This window comes from Crocuta crocuta, unplaced genomic scaffold (assembly GCF_008692635.1).
Source record: "Crocuta crocuta isolate KB4526 unplaced genomic scaffold, BGI_CrCroc_1.0 scaffold21, whole genome shotgun sequence".
In the NCBI taxonomy this organism is placed as follows: Eukaryota; Metazoa; Chordata; class Mammalia; order Carnivora; family Hyaenidae; genus Crocuta; species Crocuta crocuta.
Window position 1 is genome coordinate 1,586,773 of NW_027527938.1, and position 10,126 is coordinate 1,596,898.

Genomic DNA, 10,126 nt, shown 5'->3' on the forward strand with positions numbered 1-10,126 from the left:
GTTTTAAGAATTTATTACAAAGTTTTTATTACAAATGTTACATTTAGCAAATATTTTTAAAAAAGAATAAAATAATTTAGTAAACATGTGGCCCGGCTAAGATGCCATTCACTCTTTTTTAGTGACAGCAAAATGATCCAATAATGTGGAAACTATAATGCTGTCAATTTACCCTCATCCAAAAAATATAAAATACTTTCTAGAGAGTGTCACCAAAAATATAATAAAAGATAAAGAATATTTGCATAATGGGGCATGTATTTTAATACACCCTTAATATTTTTAAAGGATAGTCTGACTGAAAACTATTTTTTTTAATTTCTTGATTTAGTTAGGTATTTTCATTGACAGGTGGCAAAATGTCTCATGTGATTAAGACAGTGACATAGTGTTTGTCAACTCCCTCCCCTGCCCACTTTGAAACACTCTATGGCTTATTTTGTGATATTTCATTGGAAATGCCATAAAAAGTAGCCAAAATACTTTTACACATAAAAATGATATATATGCATGTGTGTCTGTATGTGTGTGGGTTGGGAGGATATAAAACTAACAATTAATGGGTTCTTTATAAAACCTTTGTTTTGTTTCTAAAATTGTTTCGTCTCTAAAAGTGGAAGCAACACGGTTTCAAAGACTCATAGAATAACAACGTAGTCATCTGTAAGATATAAAAATTGAATCATGTTTATTTTATTGATATTGGATGAGAATATTCATTGAGTTAGAAACTCTTGAAACATTTGTGTCATAAAAGATCATATGGATAATCTTTGGGAGCTGACCTTTTTCTATGGGTTTAAGCCAATGCCCTGGAAAAATAATTCCGTTCAACAATCTAATAGTCTGACATCAACTCCCCAACATGCAAGCTCTTTCTATCATTTATAAAGGGTAACATGTTTTTAAAATTCTACTACCTTTTAGCTCTTATGCCAAAATACATAAAAAGCCAAAATACCCAAGTCTTGAAAGTGTTTAACATTCATTAGAATCTTTGACAATCTGGTTTAAGAAAAGGGGAATTAAAAAAAAAAAAAGGCTTTGCAGTGTTATCTCATGGAAATTCAAGTACTGAAACAATACAGCCAGACCTCCTGGGGAACATAATTGGAAATTAGGCCACACTTCATACCTCTCAGGGTCCACATGGTCTCCCTGTTACCTCCCTCATTTCCCATCTGTTCTCCACAGCAGCAAGAATGATTCTTAAAAATGTAAGGCTGATGTTATCTTTTAGTAACCCTCTAGTGGCTTCCCATCTCTCTGGGTCAAAGCTAGCATTCTGACCCAGGTTCGCAAGCCGGGTGGGATCTTTTTGCTCGCTCCATTTCTGACCTCATACCCTATCACTTGGTTTCTTGCTCCCACCCCCCAGGCATATCCCCCCTCTTGGTATTCCTTTGATTCAACAAGCACACACCTATTTCAGAGGCCTTGCATCTACCATGCACTGTGTCCAGCTTTCCCACAATTATCAGCACGGCTGGCTGGCACCTGCATGGCATTCAGGTTTCCGTTCCAGGAACACATCATCAAACATGCATTCCTGACCATGGCTACCCTAAGTTGCAGTTCCCCCATTACTTTGACCTTCATGGCGTGCTTTATTTTTATTCCCACGGTTTTCTCTCCCAATGAAATATAATTTACGTGCTTGTGCATGTTCACCATCTATCTCCCATTACCAGAATAAGTTTCATGAGAACAGGCACTTTGTTTTGTTCACTGTGGTATTGCTGGCATCTAGAACAGTGGCCTGTGCGTAATAGAACTCTATACAAATGTATTAGAGGAATTAAATGAGCGAGTGTTCTCTCTAATCTCTACTTCTTTTTGAATCTGCACCATTTTTTTTTCCGTTCTGCTAAGCTGCTTTCTCTGCATCAGCTAGCACACAGCTCACAGTTGCTACATGGCCTTTCAGCTGCAGGATTCTCCACCAGTTGGCAACTTCTCTCTTTTCCTTTAATCCAAATTCCTGAAAATTTAATTGGACAGGCTTATTTTTTTTTCCCAGTTAGGCCACATAGACCATAAGATTCTGGCCAGTCTCTGAATGTATTCTTTTTGCTCAGGTCCAGTAAGGCTGAACCCTTTCAGAGCATGGATGATCAGGGGCACCTGGGTGGCTCAGTCAGTTGAGCGTCCGACTTCGGCTTGGGTCATGATCTTACGGTTCATGGGTTTGAGCCCCATGACAGGCTCTATGCTGACAGCTCAGAGCCTGAAGCCTGCTTCAGATTCTGTGTCTCCCTCTCTCTCTGACCTTCCCCTACTCATGCTGTCTCTCTCTCTCTTTTTCTCTCTCTGTCTCAGAAATAAATAAAACATTAAAAAAAAAACCAAACAACTTCAGAGCATGGATGATTAGGTGTGATGGGCTGTGGACAGGCAGCCACATGACACAAATGTGTCTAGTCCACAAAGGCATTACAGCCATGCCTACATCTATGCTCTTCATTGTCCCAAGTCCTGATCAAGAGCCTGACATCAATCCTTAATTCAGTGCACCAACCTTCTGACTCCATGTGTTTTCTGAATAAATGACTTGTCTATTTTTTTCTTAGCTATATTTCTTTGTTAGGTATAACTATGCAGCTATAAAACTGCTATAATAAACATATCCGTATCTCTGCCTTGATCCCAAAAGCAACAAAAATCCTTGCCCTTCCATTCTGCCCAGGCTGTTCCATTTAAGCTTCTGCATGGTAAGCAAGAAATCCCATGTGTCATTATAGAGATCCCATTGTGGACGCACCCTAAGGTGATCCCTAGTGTGTCACATCCTTGCATAATCTCATCTTCATAGTTTAGTGTGGGTGGAACCTGTGACTCTTTTTACCCAATAGAAAATGGCGAAGGTTAAGGGACTTCTCAGATGTAATCAGAGTCCCAAATCAGTGATTTTGAGTTAGCTGGAAGGGAGATTGTTCTAGGTCAGCCTGACATAATCAAGTGAACATCCTTAAAAGAGAGACTAGTGTTCTCCCTGAAATGAAGACACTTTCTCCTGGTGAACTTGAAGAATCCAAAGAAATGAATTCTTCCAACAACCTACTTGAATTTAGAAACACATTTTTCCCCACCAGGTCTCCAGATAAGAGCACAGCCCAGTTTCTCTGGGATGGGCATGCTGCTGGTTGGGCTGCACTTCCTCCTCGCTGAGCAGCCTGGGGTCTCTTCTGGGCTGCTGGGAGTCTGCAGCATGGGGGGCAGTGGGAGCAGAGGGGGCCAGCTATGAGTCAGGGAGTAGATGCTTGATGGAACCTGCAGTTTCAGCAGCGCCACTTTCAGCCGTGGCCCCAATCAAGGTTGGAGATGCCACCCCTTCAGTGGTGGTTTTGGAAGGGGAGGCTAGGAACAAAGTGAACCTGGCAGAGATGTTCAGGGGCATGAAGGAGGTGCTTTGGGGAAGCCCTGAGGCCTTTACCCCTGACTGTTCCAAGACCCACCTGCCATGGTTTGTGGAGCCAGCTGGCTGAGGCTCCGAAGGCCAAGAGGCCCAGGTAGTAGCATGTAAAGCATGATAATGATGTCTTTATGATGGAAAAGCGGGGACCAGCTCACAACTTGGGAGACAAGATGAGGCTCTTGTCTGACCCCACTGGGGCATTTAGGAAGCAGATAGAGTTTTTACTAGATAATTCATTGGTGTCTGTCTTTGGAAAACACCAGCTTGGGGCGCCTGGGTGGCTCAGTCGGGTAAGTGACCGACTTCATCTCAGGTCATGATCTCATAGTTCATGGGTTCGAGTCCCGCATTGGGCTCTGGGCAGACAGCTTAGCTCAGAGCCTGGAAACTGCTTCAGATTCTGCATCTCCCTCTCTCTCTGACCCGCCCCTGCTCACGCTGTCTCTCTTTCAGAAATAAATAAAACATAGGAAAAAAAAAAAGGAAAACACCAGCTTAAGAAGTCTTCTGTGGTAGTAGAGGATGACATAGTAAAGTCCCTGCATGTGGAGCTGGATGGTACAGGCCACACTTGAAGCCTGGCCCCTAACATCGTCTTGCAGCTCTGAAGCCCTGGGCCCAGAGACGCTCCTTTTATCCTTTTGTATTTCACCTACCCAGGCCTGGAAAGAGAATCCCAGTCCAGCTGCAATAGGAGCCACCCAATGGGAATCTTGACCAAATTTCTGCAGTAAACATTTCTGGTCCACATTAAAACAAACAAACAAACAAACAAACCCACAGCCCAATTGATACCAAGATTGTCACTTTGTGAGACTGAACAGAGATCTCATCTAAGTCATGCCTGGACTGCTGACCTATAGGGACTGTGAGATAATAAATTTGCTTTATTTTAATCTACTAAGATTGTGGTAATTTGTTAAATAGCAATAGAACACATACATAGATTCTTCACCCTACTTCACAATAAAAGACAAATATTTAGAGTCCCTATGTTATTTTAGTTCTTTAGACCCCATGTGGATCTTTGACTTGGACTATTTTTGCTTTCCTTGAGTTTTACATGCTAAATTGTGGAAATAGAAATACTTTACTTCCTTAGTATACTCTTACTTGGGGATTTACACTTCTAAAAAATATTTTCTCTTGTCTCAATGTCTTAAGGCTAATTTTAGACCTTATTTCATGGGACAACACATGGCCATGATGCTTTTTCTTCTTCCCCTAGCCACCTAATCATGTCTTTTGCATATAGCATCAACTCCTATCATTTTCAGCTTTTTATTCTGATGAGCATAGACAAATGTCTTTGGCTATAAAATTTACATGTCTACACCTCTCATTAATGTCTCACTTTGTTTTCATGTTTATGCATGTGAATATTTATTTTTCATTCGAATCATTCTATAAATTCTGGTGAGTTTTTACTTAAAGAATGATTTTGTAAGGTCAAAACATTTATGGTGTGAAACTTTATACTCTATCTATTTGTTACATCTAAATGTTCACATATCACATTATACTTTGTAAAAGTTGGACATATCTGCACTCCGGCAGTGTTTAATTTCTTATTATTTGCAAGTTTCCAAATGCTATTTATTCTGCTTGTAATCTTAAACTGTGTATTTGAGCATGTTGCCTTTCTAAGAAGTTCAATACAGCCCTAACCATAGTATAGCATATAAGTCATATAATTTAGGAATCAGTTAGTTGACTAATATATTTTCATATTCCAGAGTGCTAGAAGTTGAGGGTATAGAGACATAAAGAGTCACCATCCTTTTTAATTCCTTCAGCACATAAATTTTTACAGATTTTACAAACTCACAAAAAATACAGTTTGAGTATTTGGTACATACTGTCTCTATTTAAAAGAAAAATCTTAACTTTTGTTTAGAATATGTCTAATGGTATATGTTGAAAAGCTGGTACATTTATTTCTCAAACATATGGAAATAAGCATTTGAGATGAAATATTGATGAAAATTTTTTTCTGTGTTTATCCTGCGGAAATTCCCAAACACTGATTTGAAACTGAAGTGATTAAGAATTTTTGTTTCTATGGGGCGCCTGGGTGGCTTAGTCGGTTGAGCGTCCGACTTTCGCTTAGGTCATGATCTCGCGATTGTGGGTTCGAGCCCCGCGTCGGGCTCTGTGCTGACTGCCAGCTCAGAGCCTGGAGCCTCTTTCGGTCTGTGACTCCCTCTCTCTCTGACCCTCCCCTGCTCACGCTGTCTCTCTCTCTCTCCTAGAAATAAATAAAACATAAAAAAATAAAAATAAAAGAATTTTTGTTTCCCTAAAGGGCCCCACTTGGAATATAATCAAAACATTTGCCTGGAAAAAATATGCAATCGCAATAAATGGATCCCTTATTAAATAGTTTCAAAGTCAAATTTTAATTTTAAATACAAGGTGAAATCCCAAATCTTGATGCATGGTGGAAGTAGGAGTGAGATAGAGTGGGGGGATGGGAATAGCAATCATGTTCCTTTTGATCTGTAGGGAATAATAAAACATTCGATAATCACATTTCTAAATGCATATCACAATAGATAAGCCTTTCAGTGCTCTATTCAATTAATTAATTAAGCTTATATCTCATTCAGGTATACAAATTATCCTCTTTAAGGGAAAGAAGCTTAGGGAGGTATTTAGAGGGAAATTAATTCTAGGAGCTTTTGTTGAAATATTTAAGTCCTATGAACACCTTATCAAATGAACTATTAACTGAAAATGTTTTTTTTTTCTTGTTATCATACTCGAGTCAGTGTAATGCACTGATAAGGAACATACTAAACATTTCCAGTGGTAATGTTTGTAATTTTTGAAAGTAGCAGAGCATGTTTAACACACTGGCATTGTGTTGGTTCAGAGGTATACATTTCTCTTTTGGAAAGCTGTCTTTTTGGTAAATGTCAAAATCATAGAAACTTCTGATGGTGGCCAGTGTTAATTATTTTCCCTTGAGATGAGTCAAAGAGAAACACGATTATTTTGCCATCTCTTGTTACTTGTACATAAAGGAGATCGCAGCTTTGAATGTATTGTGAAGATTGAAAGAAATAGAACGTTTATGAGGTTTTCTTGCATTTTTGTCTTTAAATTATATATATAGATAGATAGGAAAATGTACATAAACAGTATGCTTATTTTAACAAAGAATTTGCTGACATTCTTGTTCCACCTAGTTCTAAGTTTGCTGCGTCTGCCCGGAGGCGCCTCCAGATGGCGCCCTGGTGCCCGTTCTCTCCGCCCAGCGGCCGATCAGTTAGTTGCCTGCTGGTGGGGAGAATGAGCTTGGAGCTGCGGGGCTTAACCAACCCAGCGCGGCTCAGAAGTGGGTTGCTGAACGACTCGGGGAAGCGGCTGCAACAGGGCATCACATACTGTCCGAGTATTTCCGTTTCTGAGCGCAAAAGGAAGAACTTAAGCAGGCGGCAGTTGGAGTGTAAATTGCTTTGTAGTATTTAAAAGCAGCGAGGATCGTGGGCAGCTGAGCTGGTACGTGCGAGAGAAACTACTGAATTTGAACTGTGCTGGGTAGGAACCCGTCTGATCATTCTTTGTGTACCAAACGTTCTGTGTCCTCAATTGTGCCTATGTGTATACACTCATTTCATTTCTGCCTGGATCATGGGGGCTTGAGGTCACGATCTTTCATTTTCCAACATGATATAATAAAAGCATTGCAGAACATTGTCTATTGATAGAAATAGGATCTGACTAATAGTCTAAAGAAACACATGATAACGGCACCAAAATACTTTGTTTCTTTGTTAGAGAAAAAAAAAAGAAAGTAAACCTAAACCATATTAGCATGTGATTTTACCAGATATGACTTTTAAAAGACAATAGAAATATACATATATATTTAACTATTTAACTACTGTGGATTAGATATTAAATTACTTTTACCTGTAGGTGTAGACATAAACACACCTGTAAAATATCAATGATTTTTATATCTGTGTGCCAGAAAAAATATTGTGCTGCTATGAAAACACTAATGATGAAAAATATGTATCTTGTATATGTACATTTTGTGTGTTCTACTATGCCATGTGAATGGGTGTTGTGTATGTGTAGACAATAACACATACACGTCACCTACACGAAGAATTGCTTATGTTATAAAAATGCATGTGTTGTATGTGGATAGATTTTCGCACCTTCACACAATATTTAATTTAGCATGAAGATCATCTCTTGCCAAAAATAAATGTGAATTTAAAGAATGTTTAAGTCTTTGAATTGTTTCAGTTTTAAACATTTTAAATTTCCCAACTTTCATTCAGTTGTGCACTTAGTTTGTTCTTTTAGATCCTTAGGAATAGTTTGGTTTTTATATTTTGAATATAAAATATTGGCTGAAGTGATTATATGGAAATAGAATTCATAGATATGTAGTATAAATTCCCTGGACTTGAGGTTACTGTAGCTGGAATGCACAAAAACTCTGAAAACTTGAGCTTTCTGACTGGGAGTTTATATTAGAAACTAGTCCGCAAACTGAAAGATCCAAAAGTTCAGATCAACATTGGAAATAACACAGGCTGAGGCTTTATTCTTAGTATTATTGCTCTACAACTAATGTTAGTCTACTTATAAACTTGTATGTATTCCCTTGTAACAGATTTGTACATAAATCAGACACCGAATTTTATGTTCTGCCATTGAACACAGCAAATATAACACAATTCAACATAAGAAATATGAATTGAGTCCAGTGGTTTAAGACAGCATCCCAAATGGCCTGAGATACCGAGAAAAGTTAAAAATAGTCCCTGCCCTCAAAAAGTAGCCAGTCAAATAAATGACTAGGATGGGCACTTTTATGAACATGAGTATATAGTAAAATATAAATAAAAATAAATGCTATTAGAAAGGGGCATGCTCAAGATGTATAGCATTTAAGTGGAGGGAGAAATCTGACTTGGCAACTTGATATTATAAGGCACGCTTCTTGAGGGATGGGTGGAAAGATCAATTTTGGTAAAGATGTGCAGTCAAGCATTTAGTTTTTGTTGGGTACTGCTTTCTTTATTGATCTCAGGAGTGAGCAGTAAGGGATAATATTATACAGGTGGGGGCGGAGGCAGTATTAGAGATGGCCTTGAACATCAGACTGAACATTCTGGATTTTCATCATTAGTTCATTCCCAGTGCCATTAACAATATAGGTATTAAGTACTCTTCTAGAAATATTGAGTGTTGTGCATAATAGCAAGAGCCAGTATGAGGCTTTACAATAACTTTATAATTTACTTATTGTGTATTTACCATATTAAAATAAAAGCCAAGACATGGAAGTCTTTCTCAACCGTACGTCCACAGAACCTAGAAATCTCTTGAAAGAAGTACTTTTCTACTATATGAATGAATGGTAAAAATGGGTATAAGGCTAGAATTCTATATTATTTGCACTTAGTTTTCCTACTGCTCATTAATGATTAACATCCTCAAAATTTACCAAGTCTTTGGAACTATTGTTCCAGCTGATTCCCTAGAATCACTAGAATAGCCACTACTGATGTTTAATCTTCCTCTATTTTTAACCTTTTACATGAACAGTCTTCCCTTCACTTTTTAAAGGAGTTACTAGGATAATTACAAATAGGCAGAATTCACTGGCTCACTTTCATATCTCTACAGTAGTCATATAAGGGGACGCTAACACGTTAAATAAATTCAGGGAAACAGTTGAAGAGTTTGAGGGATGTCTTTGCACAGTGAAATATATATTTACCTCCTTACATGAATGCCTCTAATATCTGGTCGTCTGCAACTTAGTACAGGTAAAACTCTTGAGAGCCTCTCTTCTGTTTCTGGGAATGCACAGTTATCACTTAGGAGATCATTATCTCTTTGTTTCCATAGTTTTAGGGGGCACTGAGGTAGCATGCTTGGGGTACCAGCCCCCATACACAGAGATAGTCCTTTTCTCTGTCTCTGTGTAATGTTATTGATAGCTTTTATGGGCAGTGACAGATACATGTGAAGAAATTAGTGAAGAAATTTTTTTTTTGTCATTTGAAAGGATGATACTAAATGAAAATAAATAGACATTTTACAGGAACTTATAAATGCAGTTCACTAATTAAATTATAAAGAAATATATAGTGTCTTACAAATAAAAAAGCCAAATAAACAGGGTCATTGAACCAACAGGATTAAAAAATAAACAAACACCTGGAGTTTCCCTTTTGCCCAAGAGAGACTTTTCTTTTGTGATGATGATTTATACATCTGAATTTACTTTTGTAGGATTCATCTAAAAATACGTAAGGGTAGAATTTCTCAGTTTAAAAATATACGTTGAGGGGTTTGTACGTGTTAGTTAAACTCAAGATGCAGGATTTGAATCACTTTGACCTAATCTGCACAGAGTCAGGCTTTTTCTCTCATCAGGGTCAGTATGACAAATTTTCCCACCAGCCCTGGTCTCCATCCTGCTGGACATGCTGTTAGTGCTTTTATTTTTAGCCCATGTGAGAGGAAATGGGAAGATAGAGTGACCCAGGATTTTTACCATATTCTAAGCCCTGGGGCACGGCTTGGCCTGGAGACTGATGGGTCAGGGGAAGCATATCTTGTCCAAATAAAGCTGGATGTTCAGTTTCGGAGAAATATACTGCAGAGTGTATTGCAGATTTTTCCCCCTAGTGGTTGACTTAAGACTGTTGTGTTTCTCGTAACAATTGAAATGGA

General features: G+C 38.3%; 1 pseudogene; it reads left to right on the forward strand.

Moving 5' to 3' along the window:
• The first annotated feature begins 3,263 nt into the window (after window positions 1–3,263).
• On the forward strand, window positions 3,264–4,023 carry LOC144221699 (peroxiredoxin-5, mitochondrial-like; annotated as a pseudogene).
• The last annotated feature ends 6,103 nt before the right edge of the window (window positions 4,024–10,126 follow it).